Genomic DNA, 18,256 nt, shown 5'->3' with positions numbered 1-18,256 from the left:
CTTTAGAGAAGAATGGAAGATTAGAGACTGGTCGATGGTTATTAGGAGACCATGGATCAAGGTGCGGTTTTTTAAGTAGAGGTTTAACCACAGCTGTCTTCAAACTGCTGGGAACAATGCCAGTAGTAAGAGATAAATTAACGATGTCTAGCATTGTAGGTCCAAGAAAAGGCCAGAGGTCTTTAAAAAGTTTTGCTGGTAAGGGATCAAGTAGGCAAGCAGTTGGTTTAGAAGCTGACACGAACTTAGTCAAAGTATCAAGAGAGATAGTCTCAAAAGCTGTAAGAACTGGAACTGTCAGTGACTCATTGTGTAGATATGAATTTAGTAAGACAGGATCTGCAGGAGTAGATAGAGTTGAAGAACTAATTGTTTAAGATCTCATCAACCTTATTGCAGAAAAAATCTAGAAATTCATGGGCTGTGAATGGTGAGCAGCGAAGAGACGACTGCTTTTTAGTAAGTTTAGATACAGTGTCAAAGAGAATCCTGGGGCTATGTTTATTAATATTGATTAAGTGAGAGAGATACGATGTTTTTGCAGTAGATAAAGCACGCGTGTATTTCAGTAAACACTCGTGCCACTTATAGGTAAAAAACTTCCAATTTTGATTTTCGCCATTTACATTCCAGTCTCCTACGGGTTCGCTTAAGAGCACGTGTCTCATCATTATACCAGGGAGTAGGGCTTTTTAGTCGCCTAGCTGTGGTAGTGACAGGTGCAACTGAATCGTGCTGACATTAACTGGACAGGTCAATAATGCTTCAAATTTGATGAGAAAATGATCTGACACAGCAGATGTGGTTGGTAAGACATTCAGATCAGAAACAGCTATTCCTTTAGATAAAACCAAATCAAGGGTGTTACCACTGCAATGAGTTGACTCTTTAATAAACTGAGTGAACCCAAAAGTATCAACTAGTGCCACAAAGGCGTTACTTAGAGGATCAGTAGCCTTACTAAGATTAATATTGAAATCACCTAGAATTAGAATCTCATCAGAGTGAGTAACAAGGCCTGAGACAAATTCTCCAAATTCTTCAAGAAATAACAAGTAACAGCCAGGAGGCCGGTAGAGTATCACAATTTGGACTGAGCCGAGTCTGTTCTTGGCTGAGGGAGATGGACCAAGAATAAGAGACTCAAAAGACTGTAATTTAGATTCAAGTGTAGAAGTCAGATTGAAAATAGATTTATATATTAAGGCAACACCCCCACCTTGTTTATTTGCCCGAGCTACATGGGCATAAGTATAGTCAGGTGGGGAAGCTTCATTTAAGGGAAGGAAAACATTTGGTTTCAACCATGTTTCACATAACCCAATCATATCAAAACTACGTTCAAGAATCAGATCATTTATTAGTAAGGCTTTGGTAAACAGTGATCTGATATTTACGAAACCAAATTTCAGCATCTTGTGGAAGTGATCAGTAGTAGGCAGAGCTTTAGAGCTACCAATAGGTGAAAGATTAATTGGAATTAGACACCTTGTTGAGAGTTTTGGCCACCAACGCTTTGGACGATATGTGGTCACATTCTTGATAACATTAGCTGTTTGGTTTTGTAGATTATTAGGTACTTTGTCGCACATCTCACCACTACCAGTGGTAGGAATAATTACTAGATTATTGTGATTCACACATTTAGGAGAGGAGAGCTTGGGAGCAATACAGCAGGGTAGGGAGACAGTCTCAATGTTATAGACCAAGCTATCAGGTTGATAATCTACCCTATGAGAAATTCCCTGACTAATCATATTAATTAAACTACTTGACTCCACATCCGCACTAGATTTAAACCTAGCAGGCTCTCTAATCACCTGCAATCTGCTGAATGACAAGTTCCTAGTGTCAAACTAAACGTAAACAGCTATCTATATTGCTGTCCCCAGTAGGGTGAATGCCGTCCGCTTTCAGCAGGTAAGGGCGGCCCCAGAAAGAAGGCCAGTTATCAACAAACAAGCCTACTCTACATCTCATCATTACCCCTCAGAGGTAAGGGGCCAGAGGCAATTAATCGATGCCGACACATCTTCCTGGCAAACTCAAGCATTCTGACTAGGCTGGCTTTTGTGATCTCTGATTGCTTCATCCTAGCATTATTGGTGCCGACATGAATAACAATGTTGCTGAAAGTAGTGGTGCTGTGTGCCTGGGTTCCCTGACTCTCCCTCCGTGATGCCAGCACCCTAAGATTATCCTCTGTGTCAGAGACTCTGGCCCCGGGTAAACAGTGAACCAATGCTGGCGAAGCTAATCTAACATTGCGGGTAATGGAGTCTCCTATCACTAGCGTACGTTGCTTTATTCTGTCGACAGAAGGGGGAGAAGCACGATGGCCGGTAGGACTACCAACAGGGCTGGTGAGTGGTGAAAACCGGTTTGCAGTCGGGAGAGGTGACTGCAGACCAGGTCACACGACCGATGGCTTGCTCTTTCGAGCCTTCCCACGTCGGTAAACATAGACAAACTCCGCCGCATCTGCTCACGAAGCTGAGCTAGTGCTAACAATAGCAGGCCTGCTGTCAGGCCCGGGGCTACTGAGCTAGTGCTAACAATAGCAGGTCTGCTGTCAGGCCCGGGGCTACTGAGCTAGTGCTAACAATAGCAGGTCTGCTGTCAGGCCCGGGGCTACTGAGCTAGTGCTAACGATAGCAGGCCTGCTGTCAGGCCCGGGGCTACTGAGCTAGTGCTAACGATAGCAGGCCTGCTGTCAGGCCCGGGGCTACTGAGCTAGTGCTAACAATAGCAGGCCTGCTGTCAGGCCCGGGGCTAAGGCTATCTGGAGTGCCCGTCACATCTAACGTAATCCTAGCCGAAAGCAGCTGCTCTAACTCACGGACACGTCTCTCTAGTAGAGACAACCTATCGTTAACTACGGAGCAGTCACCACAAACCATCGTTTTAACGAGGCTGCTTTGACTGCGAATGTAATAGAGCTAACTGGTAGGCTAAGCTCAAAGCTAGTGTTGAGTCTTATCTTTTGCAAAAGACTCGCCCGGTTCTTTGATTCAGGTCGACATAGGCAAATAAGAAGTCAGACGACTTCTTGCTGGTTCGTGATGTTTTATTTGGCACACAACAAATAGTTCACAGGTAATGCTGCAGCGCTGGAGACGTACCCTCGGTGCAACCGGGAGTCGTCTCCCAAATAACAGAAACACATAGTGATATATACTAAAACAACAAGGCGTGGTTCTTTTTCAGAGACAGGCGTGATCTTCTTTTTTGGTTTCCCTTCGTCACTGTCGATTACGTTTTCCTCGTGTTGTTTTGCATGTGTCCTAATCCGGTTTATGTGCATGGCGTTCCTGCTCCAAGGCCGTCCTAATGAGGTGGGTGCACATAGTGTTTCTACTCCAAGGCTGTCTCTATCAGGCCGGCGTACCATGTTCCTACTCTCAGGCCCAGCTTCTTAACAAACTGGGAACAAGAAGCTACCTACTAAACACAAGATTTGTATAAGAAAGAAACTAGAGAATCTAGCGATAAGTGAACTAAGCACAGAAAATAGCTAAATCAGAACAAAACGAGGAGGTTAGGGCAGAATATAAAGAACTACTAAAAGAAAAATAAAAGTTGTCGATCTCACGAAGCCGCCGCTCACGAAGGCGGAAGCTGAAAACAGCTGGCATTGATCAGTCAACTCGAATAGATTATTGGCTTTGCATGCCCGTCAAGCAGCTGCAACCCGCTCAATCACAAAGATTCAGTCACATACAGGAGAGATGGTGACAGATCATGATGACATAAACAAACACTTTTTGCAATGTTACTCTAGCCTCTATGCATCAGAATGTAGTGATGACCCTACTCCCCTACATGCCTTCTTTGAAAACTTGACTATTCCCACTGTATCAGAAGAAAAAAATACCAAGATGAGTGCGGACATTTCGATCTCTGAAATAATTTCGGCCATTAAATCTATGCAAAATAACAAGTCGCCTGGCCCTGATGGGTTTACGGCTGAATTTTATAAAAAGTTTTCCCTCCAATTGGCACCAATTCTTCAAGCTATGTTTATAGAGGCACTCTCCTCAGGCATTCTTCCTATGACTTTGAGACAGGCCTCTATATGTCTGCTGGCAAAGAAAGATAAAGATCCATCATTATGTGCATCACATCGTACTATTTCTTTGCTAAATGTAGATTTTAAGGTACTGTCCAAGTTCTTAGCTAAGCGCCTGGAGAGTGTGATTCTAAATATTGTTTCACCTGCTCAAACAGGATTTATTCAAGGCCAGCACTCTTACTCAAATCTAAGAAAACTATTCAATGTTGTCCACTTGGACCGGTCAAAATGCCCAGAAATTGTGATTTCACTTGATGTTGAGAAGGCCTTTGACCGGGTCGAGTGGAAATATCTATTTTTCACCCTCCAAAAATTTGGCTTTAAAGACGAATACATTGCTTCGATCAAATAGCTTTATTCATCTCCCCTTGCAGCTGTAATCTCTAATTACACCCAGTCTGATTACTTTCCCCTTGGAAGGGGGACAAGACAAGGGTGCCCACTCTTCCCCCTATTGTACGCATTAGCAATTGAGCCCCTAGCAATAGCACTGCGACACTGTAAGGACTTTAAAGGCATACACCGAGGTGGGCTAGAGTTTAAAGTTTCTCTCTGTGCTGATGATCTGCTTCTGTATGTCTCTGGTCCAGCTTTATCACTCCCCTGCATTCTAGACATCCTGAATCAATTTGGAAAAATCTCAGGGTATAAGATAAATTTGCAAAAAAGTGAACTCTTCCCTTTAAACCCTGAAGCAAATGCACTTCCTCCTAGCCTTTTCCTCTTTAAAAGGGTCCAAGATGATTTTAAACACTTGGGAATTGAGGTCACTCGCTCCTTTCCAGCTACTTTTACAACAAACTTCACTGCTCTTTTTAATATGTGTAAACAGGATATGAATCACTGGTCCTCTTTACCATCATCATTAATAGGGCGTATTAACCTAATCAAAATGATAGTATTACCAAAGTTTTTATATCTCGTCCAAAACATCCCCATCCTAATTAAAAAATATATTTTTTAAAAGCCTTGATAAAAGTATCATCTCGTTCATATGGGGGAATAAGTCTAGCCGAATCAGCAAAACCAATCTCAAAAGACCAAAGCGCTCAGGAGGCCTGGCTTTACCTAATTTCCTTTTTTTATTATTGGGCATGCAATATTCAGAAAATAATTCACTGGTTTGAAGACAAACCAATTGCAGGAAAGGTAGACTGGGTACGATTAGAGTTATCATCATGCCAACACCATTTGGGCTCAGTGGTTGGTGCAGCCTTGCCCTATCTTAGCAATAACTTGAGTTCAAATATAATAGTCAATCACTTAATAAGAATATGGGCTCAGTTTAGAAGGCATTTTGGGCTGCAAGGAACTTCTATCCTCTGCCCTATTAAGTCTAATCACATGTTCATTCCCTCCTGTACAGACCCTGCATTTACTTTATGGTTTAACAAAGGAATTAGATCAATCCATAATCTATACATAGAAGACATATTTGCATCTTTTCCTCAATTATCCAAAGTCTATGACTTACCTAAGAACCACTTCTTTCGTTATTTACAGATCAGGAATTTTGTACAAAAGACATATAACTAATTTCCAAACAAACCCATAAAATCACATGTCGACCCTATCCTGGACTTGAATTCAGACCATAGAGGATTGACATCCCAGATTTATGAGTTCATTAACAACATCAATCCACATTCCATGGAAAATTTAAAACTGGCCTGGAACTCCGATCTTGGAATAGCTTTATGAGATGACCAATGGGACTCTATTATAGATTTGATACACACATCATCTACGTCTGCTAAACATGGCTTAATATGATTAAAAGTTGTACACAGAGTACATTTTACTCATGCTAGATTGGCAAAGATTTATCCAAACATTGAGCCTTTATGCCCTCGATGTAGAGGCCAGCCGGCATATTTAATGCACATGTTTTGGCGGTGTCCGAATCTCTCCACATTTTGGATAAAAATTTTCAAAGCCTTTACGTGAGATGTTTGAAATCCAATTTGACCCTGACCCAATCGGTGCTCTCTTTGGTTTAACATCAGAGCAATCTCGTGCTCTCTCACCAAATGAAGCCCATGTGATCAGAGCTTTCACCACATTGGTTGCGAGGTGTTTGATCCTCTTAAAATGGAAACAACACACTCCTCCATCCTTTTCTCATTGGGTCAAAGATGTTATGCATTTCTTAAATTTAGAGAAAATTAAATACACACTAAAAGGGTCATCTCAAACCTTTGCTAAGATATGGAAGCACTTTCTGGGTTTCTATGACTCTCTACAGAACCCCTTGAAAGAGTAGGGCAGAAGCCGTAAATGTCCTAACACAGTAATGAGCATCCTGTTATGGCTCGCTCACCCCGCGCCGTGGCCCGCCCACCCCGCGCGGGCAGCCAATCGGTTCGTCAGGGCCGGGCTTAGTCATCAGGGCTGGGCTTAAGTTTGGTGGCCTCCCACGTGCCCTTTGTCAGTTCGTGTTGTAACCTCCCCGCACCCGCAGTAGCGGCTACTCTCCTCTCACGGTCCTTTTCTCTCCGAACTCATCCCAGCCCTTGGTTCATGTTTTTCCCTTGCAAAGTTTCCCCGTGGAAGTATCCTGCCGTGTTCCCGTTTGGATTACCCGCGAGTTTTTTTTCCCCTTGGACTTTCCGTTTTTTCCTTGTCGCTCATTGCCTTCCTATGTTTGACTATTTGTACGCGTAAGGAATAAAGTACGCCAGTTTTCGGCTAACCCCATCTGTAACGGGGGCAGTCCTATGCTGTTCTATGCTGGTCAGCCTGCTGCACACCCGTCAGTCTCATCATTAGCTCTGCGTTGTGTTCTATTTTGGGTGGGGCCCCAGGTGTTGTGGGGGGCCCTCAGTCTCTCATCATCATCATCATCATCATCATCATGATCAAGGAAGGAGGGGGGACACACAGGACTCTATTTGGCCCACCTTGCCATTTATTTTGGTTTCAAACCCTTCGACAAACGTCCAGTCCTCCAGCTGGAGCGGTGTTTCTTACGGACGTGGGGGTCGAAGCTCAACCACTGCCCGGACTTCACTCGTGTGCGTTAGATGGAGAAACCGTCCACGGGAATGTAAGAAAGGATAAACAAGTATTTTATCCCACAGCTTGCAGTATCTTCTTACAGGGATACTCAAGGTTACGTTCTCCTCAACCAGCAAAACTGTCCTACGGTAAGAAACACGCGTGGCTCGGCCCGGTCGCTGCTTGACACTCCCTCCACAAAACAAAAATGGCCTCTCCCGCGTTCCCTCTTCCGTGTACCCACAAGACCTCGCTCTTAAAGCGACAGTACATGTATATGACGGTCGTTGTAAAACATACATAAAAGTAAATAATGACATAAAATAAAATGTAGTAAACACAAATAACAGCACACAGACAGGATTTGGTGATATTTCATACTCAAACAAAATAAAATAAAAACATTAATTTTAACCTGGTTACATTCACCCCTCCTGAAATTCACCAACATCCTGACAGCAGGATAAAAAGAGAAAGAGGAAAGGAAAAGCCCATCACTGACTACTGGCACAAGTGAAAAGAAGGACCTAGTCCTCCAGTCAACTTAGGAGCTACCTCGGTTACGAGGTTCAGAAAATAATGAGGTTGATCAAGTCTCAGTATTCCCTTAGATCAATGTGACGCCTGATACGCCACACCATGCACTTGGCCCAAAACAACCCTGTCTGATAGACACGTAATAACTCAGATTAAACTAGTCTGAATGACTCCAACCTCCATCAAAGTTCAATCCCTCACACTCCGTAGAAATGGCATCTGAGCCATAGATTCTATTAACCCGTTCACAAGCCCAGTCCATGGTAACCACAGCTATGACTGTCCAGTGTCCACACAGCTCAACTCCAGTCCACTGTAACATGAGTGTACAGTCTATAGAAATACCTGAGGACGTCTGGGGCTTGATGACGACAGCAGCCTCCCGCGGCGAGCAATTGATGTCGCTCTCAGGATCCAGGAGGGTCACGGCACCAATGTAACGGGGGCAGTCCTATGCTGTTCTATGCTGGTCAGCCTGCTGCACGCCCGTCACTCTCATCGTTAGCTCTGCGTTGTGTTCTATTTTGGGTGGGGCCCCAGGTGTTGTGGGGGGCCCTCAGTCTCTCATCATCATCATCATCATCATCATCATGATCAAGGAAGGAGGGGGGACACACGGGACTCTATTTGGCCCACCTTGCCATTTATTTTGGTTTCAAACCCTTCGACAAACGTCCAGTCCTCCAGCGGGAGCGGTGTTTCTTACGGACGTGGGGGTCGAAGCTCAACCACTGCCGGACTTCACTCGTGTGCGTTAGAAGGAGAAACCGTCCACGGGACTCCGATGTAAGAAAGGATAAACAAGTATTTTATCCCACAGCTTGCAGTATCTTCTTACAGGGATACTCAAGGTTACGTTCTCCTCAACCAGCAAAACTGTGCTACGGTAAGAAACACGCATGGCTCGGCCCGGTCGCTGCTTGACACTCCCTCCACAAAACAAAAATGGCCTCTCCCGCGTTCCCTCTTCCGTGTACCCACAAGACCTCGCTCTTAAAGCGACAGTACATGTATATGACGGTCGTTGTAAAACATACATAAAAGTAAATAATGACATAAAATAAAATGTAGTAAACACAAATAACAGCACACAGACAGGATTTGGTGATATTTCATACTCAAACAAAATAAAATAAAAACATTAATTTTAACCTGGTTACACATCTCTGTCTGGTGTCGTGCGCTTGGGGTCTTCCACAAACCCTAACAGTACGAACTGACCATGACGACCCCAGCCGACACGGAGAGCGTACCGGCCAGCCCGCTTAGAGCGGCTCCCATCGAACAGATCCAACTGACTAACTCTCACACCCAGCAGCTAGAGACAGCCTCCGCCGCGGTGAGAGATCTTCAGACTCGGGTCCCGCCCCTCCAGGCCTGTGTGGGTAACCTAACGAGGTAGCAGGCGGCGTTTGTGAGCCAACAAGCAGAGATCCTGCGGCAGTTGCAAACCATCACGGCGGCTCTCACCATCCAGCCGCCGGGCCAGCCTGACCCTGGAGTCGTGGGTAACCCGCCCCTTGGGCCCGCTGCCCCGGTTAACCCTGTGGGGCTCAACCCAGTTACCCGGGAGCCCTGCCTCTCCAGCCCACGACCGTTTGATGGCGACTTTGAGACCTGTGCCACGTTCATCATGCAGTGTGAGCTGGTCTTCCCGCACCAACCCAGCATGTTCACGTCTGATGCTGCCTGGGTCGCTTACGTGACCAACCTGCTCACAGGCCGAGCAGCTCAGTGGGCCACTGCTTCCTGGTCCATGAAGGCCAGTTTCTGCCTCACCTACGAGGCCTTTGAGGCGGGACTATGGAAGGTTTTCCACCATCCAGTCGGTGGCCAGGACCCTGGTGCTCGGCTGAGCAGTATCCAGCAGGGCAGTGGCAGTGTCACAGACTACTCGGTGGAGTTCAGGCTGGCCGCAGCTGAGAGCGGCTGGAACGACCGGTCACTTCGGGTCACCTTCCGGAGAGGTCTCAGCGATGCTGTCAAGGACCAGCTAGCCACCCGGGAGGTGCCCACCTCCCTCGAGGACCTGATCAAGCTCGCCATCCGCATCGACGGACGCCTCCGGGAGAGGAGGCGCGAGCGAGCCCTGTGTGGATCTCCGTCCATTCCCCAGTCGTCCAGCACTCCTAACAGGATCCCTACTCCTGTTCGCCCCACTTTCCCTGTGGCCGTTTCTCCCCCCGCGCCCCAGACCACGACGGGGGAGGAACCTATTATGCAGCTGGGGCGCACGCGCCTTAGCCCGGCCGAACGGGAGGCCCGGTTCAAGGCGGGTCAGTGCCTCTACTGTGGCCAGAAGGGACATCTGATCAGCAGCTGCCCCACTCGGCCAAAAGACTAGGCTCACTGGGGCCCCAGGAGATCCTAGTGAGCCGACTTTCCTGTTCCCGCCGTCCTGCCCCACAGAACCATCTAGTTAGCGTTACCCTGGCCTGGGCTGACCAGCGGCTCACGGTGGGTGCACTCCTCGACTCGGGGGCTGATGAGTGTTTCCTGGACTCGGAGTTTGCTGCCCAGGCTAACATCCCGCTGGAGACGCTGGAGAAGCCCATGGAGGCCTTCGCGCTGGACGAGCGCTGCCTGGCCAGCGTCACCCAACGTACCCACCCTGTCTCTCTCACCATAGCAGGTAACCATGTGGAGAGACTTCGGTTCTACATCATCCAGTCCCCGTTAGTCCCTGTGATCCTAGGGCGCCCCTGGTTAGTGCAGCATGAGCCACACATCACCTGGGCCTCCGGTACCATCATGGAGTGGAGCTCCTCCTGTCATGCCCAATGTCTCCAGGCTGCTCCCGCCCCATCCACCCGACGTGCCCCTAGTACCCCGCCTCCCGACCTCTCCTCTGTTCCCCCTGAGTACCATGAGTTAGGTGAGGTTTTCAGCAAGATCCGGGCCCAATCTCTTCCTCCTCATCGGCCTTATGACTGTGCTATCGACCTCCACTCTGGGGCACCCCTTCCCAGCAGTCGTCTGTACAGTCTGACCATCCCCGAGAAAGCTGCGATGGACGAGTACATCTCCGAGTCCTTGGCAGCGGGGCTCATTCGGCCCTCGTCCTCCCAGGTGGCAGCTGGATTCTTTTTCGTGAAGAAAAACGGGGGCCTCCGACCTTGCATTGACGATCTCCAACTCAATGAGATAACCGTCAAGAACAAGTGCCCCCTTCCTCTCATGAGTTCCACCCTTGAGCCCCTCACCCAGGCTACAGTCTTCACTAAGCTGGACCTCCGGTGTGCCTATCATCTGGTCCGGATCCGGAAGGGGAACGGGTGGAAGACAGCGTTTAAGACGCTCCGGGGTCATTATGAGTACCTGGTCATGCCGTTCGGCCTCACCAACGCCCCGGTGGTATTCCAGGCTCTCATGAATGACATTCTCCGCGACATGCTCGACGAGTTTGTGGTGGTGTACCTCGATGACATCCTCATCTTCTCCAGGACCCTCGAGGAACATGTCCAGCATGTCCGCCGGGTACTCGAACGTCTCCTCCGGAACCGGCTCTTCGTCAAGGCAGAGAAGTGCCGGTTCCATTCCCCTTCCCTTGACTACCTGGGCTTCGTCGTTGAGAGGGGACAGACCCGGGCCGACCCCCGCAAGATCCAGGCTGTGGTGGACTGGCCCGATCCCACATCACGGAAGGAATTACAGAGCTTCCTCGGGTTTGAGAACTTCTATCGGAGGTTCATCCGGATCTACAGCTGCGTGGCAGAACCTCTCACCAGGCTGACCTCCCCCTCCCAGCCGTTCATCTGGTCCCCGGCTGCCCGCTGTGCATTCCAGTCCCTCAAGGAGAGGTTCACCAGCGCCCCGGTCCTGCTCCACCCCGACCCCAAGAGGCAGTTCATCGTAGAGGTGGACGCTTCGGACACCGGGTTGGGGGCTGTCCTCTCCCAGCGGTCAGCGTCTGACCAGAAGGTCCACCCATGCGCCTTCTTCTCTCGCCGGTTCCTCCTCGCCGAGGAGAACTACGATGTCGGGAACCGGGAGCTGCTGGCAGTGGTGGCTGCTCTGGAGGAGTGGCGCCATTGGCTGGTGGGGGCGGAACAGCCGTTCACCATCTGGACGGATCATAAGAACTCGACGTTCATCCGGGCAACCAAGCACCTCAATGGTCGGCAGGCACGGTGGGCCAGCTTCCTCAGTCGGTTTGACTTCACGCTGACTTATCGCCCCGGGTCCCGCAACACGAAGGCAGACTCCCTGGGAGGAGGGAGCCAGCTACAGAGGAGCCGACTCCCATCCTTCCTGAGGCCAGGGTGGTTGTCGTGGTTACCTGGGGCATCGAGACCGTGGTCAGGCAGGCGTTGCGCTCCCATGCCGCCCCGAGCCACGTCCCTCCACGCCGCCTATTCGTCCCGGACGCAGTCCGGCCCCGGGTTCTCCAGTGGGGCCAGTCAGTTTGCTTGCCACCCGGGTGTCCACCGCACCTTCACCTTTCTGGCTCGGCGTTTCTGGTGGCCCACCATGAGGAACGACGTCAGGGACTTCGTAGGGGCCTGCTCCATCTGTGCTCGCAGCAAGGCCTCTCACCAGGCACCCGCGGGTCTACTGCAGCCCCTCCCAACTCCAAGCCGGCCCTGGTCCCATGCGGATTTTGTCTCCGGACTGCCTCCCTCCCAGGGTAACACTGTGATCCTGACAGTGGTGGACCGCTTCAATAAGGGAGTGCACCTGGTGGCCCTCCCCAGACTCCCATCGGCTTCTGAGACGGCGGACCTCCTGACGAGCCACGTGTTCCGTCTCCACGGCCTTCCCCTGGACGTCGTCTCGGACCGAGGGCCCCAACTCGTCTCCCAGGTATGGCGGGCCTTTTGTAAGGGGTTGGGTGTCTCTGTTAGTCTCTCCTCTGGCTATCACCCACAGACTAACAGACAGACAGAGAGGATGAACCAGAGCGTGGAATCTGCCCTCCGATGCGTGGCCGCCAAGAAGCCCAGCTCCTGGAGCCGGTCCCTCCCCTGGGTCGAGTATGCCATCAACTCCCTGGTCAGCTCTGCCACCGGCCTCTCGTCTTTTGAGGTGTCCCTGGGCTACCAGCCGCCTCTCTTTGCTGCGCAGGAGTCAGAAGATGCGGTTCCCTCCGTGCAGGCCCATCTGAACCGGTGTCGTCGCGTCTGGGAGGTGACCAGAGCCGCTCTGCTCCGGGCAGCTGAGCGCGCCAGTCGGGGAGCCAACCGACGCCGGTCACCAGCACCTACGTACCAACCAGGCCAAAGGGTGTGGCTGTCCTCGAAGGATCTCCCGCTTCAGTCCACCGCGAAGAAGCTGAACCCCCGGTTTGTCGGGCCCTTTGAGATCAGGAAGGTTCTCAGCCCCGCGGCGGTGAGTCTTAAGCTTCCGGCTTCCTTGAAGACCCATCCCGTGTCTCATGTGTCTCGGGTTAAGCCTGTCTCCCACAGTCCTCTGATGCCTCCGGCCCCGGCTCAGCCTCCCCCTGAGATCGTGGATGGGCACCCCCAGTGGAAGGTCCGCCGGCTGCTGGACGTCCGGCGCCGAGGACGGGGGTTCCAGTATTTGGTGGACTGGGAGGGCTACGGTCCGGAGGAACGTAGCTGGGTCTCCCGCCAGCGCATCCTGGACCCTGGGCTGCTCACTGAGTTCCATCATTCCCATCCCGACAAGCCGGGCAAGTCGCCTGGTGGCTCCCGTGGAGGGGGGGTACTGTTATGGCTCGCCCACCCCGCGCCGTGGCCCGCCCACCCCGCGCCGGCAGCCAATCGGCTCGTCAGGGCCGGGCTTAGTCATCAGGGCTGGGCTTAAGTTTGGTGGCCTCCCACGCGTCCGTTGTCAGTTCGTCTTGTAACCTCCCCGCAGTAGCGGCTACTCTCCTCCCACGGTCCTTTCCTTGGTTCATGTTTTTCCCTTGCAAAGTTTCCCCGTGGAAGTATCCTGCCGTGTTCCCGTTTGGATTACCCGCGAGCCTTTTCCCCCTTGGACTTTCCGTTTTTCCTTGTCGCTCATTGCCTTCCTATGTTTGACTATTTGTACGCGTAAGGAATAAAGTGCGCCAGTTTTCGGCTAACCCCATCTCTGTCTGGTGTCGTGCGCTTGGGGTCTTCCACAAACCCTAACACATCCTCCCCTCCCGTTTTTTTCCTATTTTTGTTTTGTTTATTATTTTTGTTTTTTTCCTTTCCCCCTTCATCTTTCCTTCCTTTTGTTTGAATAATTAATAACATTGTTTGATTATCTTATGTTTTGCCTTCTTTACCTAAATGTGTTCTGTAACCTGTGATCCCACGAGTGGGTGGGTGGGTAGGTAGTGATGGGAATTTGTTAGTACATGTGATGAATAATACTTTGTATCTGGGGATGAGTAGCTGGATTGACGTTATACATGTTTTGTAATTCTTGTGGGATAAAACATTTGAAAATCAATAAAATGTATTTGCAAAAAAAAGTCCGACCCGTTAGCCAAGGGCTACCGAGCGTATCCATCCGTGATCGTTACATGATGTACAACGTGAATGCTGGCGAGTGCAGGTGAAAGTTTGTCAGAGATGCACTCTGTTAATTGAAGACAAGTTGTATCTGTTTGTGTCTATATTAGAAAATAATCTACATGGTGAGAGTTCTGTGCCGTAGGGTGCATGCTCTGCTGCAGCGGCGCTGCTTCTTGTGTCTGCACAGGCTGTGGTGGCAGATCTCCTCTAACAGAGGACAACAAAATGATCTAGCTATCAAAGTGTGCTATAAAATGGTGTGTACATTTACCCTGATGGATTTGTAACGTGCACGCTCGCTAGCCCTTTGCTAATGGGTCGGACCCTTTAGTCGCCTGGTTAACGTTGTCGCCGTGGTGCGGGAGATCTGGATTCGCGTCCAGGCTGCGGCGGTTCCCGGTTGCCCCCTCCTTCAGGAAGGAAGCGCGTCCCCGCTCTTCAGCATACGTGCTCATTCACGCCTCTGGGCGCACGCGCTTCCGATGGCCTCACGGTCTCACCATCCCACTTCTGACACCAATGTAGTGAATTCAGGGGGCAGCCGGGACGTGAACCCCGCACCACGGGCGACTACCTTAACCGGTCGACTAAAAGGTACGACCCCTTAGCCAAGGGCTAGCGAGTCTGGTTATCCGTGCACGTTGCAGACTCGATAGGAAAACGACAGGGGAAGCACCCGCTGACTTCCCTGAGGTCTCATTGCAGTCCACCGTACTCGTGCAGATACTCTGAGAGTTCCGACTGTAAACTCTGACTACGATAACTGTCCTTTGTGGTGACCCACATCTATATATCGAGAGACATTCACCTAAGAGGACGGTGTACCTTTAAGGGAAGAGGCGAGGGGTCAGATAATGCACTTCCGCTTCCGGTTCACAGTCTGTTCAGTGTCGTTGTCGAACGTATGACATGCAAAGTTGGAGCTAGTAAACTACCTCGACTACGTCTACTCTCACGTCTACTGTCTCGTTGTTTTCTAACTCCACATTGGTGACCCCGACGTGATCGAACTACTAATACGAGTATGTCTGACAACGACGACGCCGGTGCTAACAACATGGCTATTGCTAACGCTAGCATTTACACCGCTACTGTGAAGCTACCTGACTTTTGGCAGCATAATCCACGGCCGTGGTTTCCACATGTGGAAGCCCAGTTCCAGCTGAGAGGGATAACGCAGGATGCAACGCAGTACTTCTACGTAGTGGCAGCGTTAGACGCATCGACAACGGCGCGAGCAATGACGCTGTTGGAAGCTCCGCCAGCTGCTGGCAAGTACGATGCTATAAAGACATTCCTCCTGAAACTATTTGAACTGTCGGAGCTGGAGAAGGCAGACCGTTTACTGTCCCCGAATGGCCTCGGCGACGGCAAACCGTCTGAGTTAATGGAACAAATGCTGTCTGTGCTGGGATCGGCTGATCCGGCCTTTCTTTTCACACACGTTTTTCTGAGGCAGCTCCCCGCACCTGTACGCACAGCACTGGCCAGTTCTCCTCTCGCCTCCTCCAAGGACTACCGTTCTCTGGCTGCTGAAGCAGACAGGGTTTTCCTGGCCAACCGGCAACAGTTTGTGCATGCCCTGCTACCCCACCAGACCACCCCACCACCACCTGTGTACGACTATATGGACACCGCGGCTGCGGTGACAGCCCGCCGCCAACCTGACGACGGGCTCTGTTATTACCATGCCAGGTTTGGGGCAAAAGCAAAACAGTGTCGCAAACCCTGCAATTACAGGGTTCAGGGAAACGCCAAGGCCGGCGCTCGTTAACGGCTATGGGCGCCGGCCGTGACTGCAAGCTGTTGTTCATCAGAGACTCCATGTCGGGCCGACGGCTGCTGGTTGACTCTGGCGCTCAACGCAGCATACTACCAGCACAAGCTGTGGACACGATGACCGACAGTCACGGCCCCCAGATGGACGCCGCCAATGGCACGTCCATTCGGACGTACGGTATCAGACATGTGGACGTGTGTTTTGGCGGCCGACGTTTCGGCTGGGACTTTGTGATGGCTGCTGTATCCACCCCACTCCTAGGTGCGGATTTCCTCTGTGCTTTCAACCTGCTGGTGGATGTTAAAAACTGTCGCGTGATTGATGCCGTCTCTTTTGCGTCATACCCCTGCACGCTTGGGGGGCGCTGGAGCGCTGTGCCTCGCTAACACACTCTCCACCGGGGATCCATACCAACGCCTGCTCGCAAATTTCCCCGAGCTCACCACACCCACCTTCTCCTCGGCGGTGGCCAAGCACGGCGTGGAACATCATATCACCACAGTGGGCCCCCCAGTTTACGCCCGGGCCCGACGCCTCGACTCGGCCAAGCTCGCAATAGCCAGGGAGGAGTTTTCGACTATGGAGCGCCTCGGCATTGTCCGCCGTTCTGACAGCCCGTGGGCTTCCCCTCTTCACATGGTTACTAAGGCCGACGGGGGTTGGCGCCCGTGCGGGGACTACCGTCGCCTAAACAATGCCACGACCCCCGACCGGTACCCCATACCGCACATACAAGATTTCTCTACCCACCTGGCGGGCGCTGCCATCTATTCCAAAATCGACTTAGTGCGGGGGTATCACCAAGTGCCGGTCCACCCACTGGATGTCCCAAAAAAGGCTGTCATCACACCCTTTGGGCTCTTTGAGTTTTTACGTATGCCTTTCGGCCTTAAAGGGGCGGCGCAGACGTTTCAGCGCCTTATGGATTCTGTGCTCCGCGACATGCCATTTTTGTTTGTGTACTTAGACGACATCCTCGTGGCCAGCGCGTCGGTGGAGGAACACATGACGCACCTCACACAGCTGTTCGACAGGCTCAGCGAACACGGCCTCATCATCAACCCAGCTAAGTGTCAGTTCGGGGAGTCGTCCATCACCTTCCTCGGGCACCACATCACTCCACAGGGGGCCGTTCCCCTCCCTGCCAGGGTTGAGGCTGTCACCATGTTCCCCCGCCCCCGCACTGTACAGTCGCTGCAGGAATTCCTGGGCATGGTGAACTTTTATAACCGTTTCCTGCCCCGTGCCGCCCACATCATGCGTCCCCTGTATGAGGCCCTGCGGGGTAAGAAGTCTAAGGACGAGCTGGACTGGTCTTCGGGGATGGACGAGGCTTTTGTGGCCGCCAAGACCGCGCTGGCCAACGCTGCGCTGCTAGCTCACCCGTCGCCTGCCGCCCCCATAGCCCTTACAACGGATGCCTCCGACTACGCCGTGGGGGCCGTGTGTGAGCAGTGGGTGGAGGGGGGCTGGCAGCCGTTGGCGTTCTTCAGTAAACAACTCCGTGAGAGCGAGCGCAAATACAGCACCTTTGATAGGGACTACTGGGTCTCTTCCTCGCAACCAGACACTTAAGGTTCCTATTGGAGGGCCGACAGTTCACCGCTTTCGTGGACCACAAACCGCTGACGTTCTGTATGGCCAAAACCTCAGAACCGTGGTCTGGGCGTCAGCAGCGCCATCTCGCGGCGGTTTCCGAGTTTACCACGGACATACAACACGTGTCGGGCAAGGATAACTTCGTCGCCGACTGCCTTTCACGGGCAGTTGTTAACGCCGTTCACTTGGGACTCGACTACGCCGCTATGGCAGCGGACCAAGCCAAGGACGCGACCGTTCAAGACTACCGGTCGACCCCTAAGGCGCTACGGCTGGAGGAAGTGACGTTCGACGCGGCCAACACCACCCTCCTCTGTGACATCTCCACCGGTCAACCGCGCCCCCTGGTGCCTACATCCTGGCGGCGCCGAGTTTTCGACACCGTCCACGGCCTTTCCCACCCGGGAGTGAAGGCCTCGACCAAGCTGGTGAGCGTCAAGTTCGTTTGGCCTGGGCTCCGTAAGGATGTTAGAGCCTGGGCCGGCTCGTGTGTGGCGTGCCAACGCGCCAAGGTGCACCGCCATACCAAGGCCCCTTTGGCGCCGTTTGTGGTTCCAGAGAGGCGGTTTGACCACGTCAATGTTGACCTGGTGGGTCCCCTGCCCCCCTCCCGTGGTTATAGGTTCCTCCTCACTATTGTGGACAGGGCCACCAGGTGGCCAGAGGCTATTCCCTTGTCCTCCACGACGGCAGCAGAGGTAGCACGGGCGTTCATCGGCTGCTGGGTGGCCCGTTTCGGCACGCCTGGTGACATCACGAGCGACCGGGGCTCCCAGTTTACCTCGGAGCTCTGGACGGCGGTCGCTGAGCACCTGGGGATGA

Source organism: Lampris incognitus, chromosome 17 (genome assembly GCF_029633865.1).
Source record: "Lampris incognitus isolate fLamInc1 chromosome 17, fLamInc1.hap2, whole genome shotgun sequence".
NCBI classification, from domain to species: Eukaryota; Metazoa; Chordata; class Actinopteri; order Lampriformes; family Lampridae; genus Lampris; species Lampris incognitus.
This window is presented reverse-complemented; position numbering follows the sequence as displayed.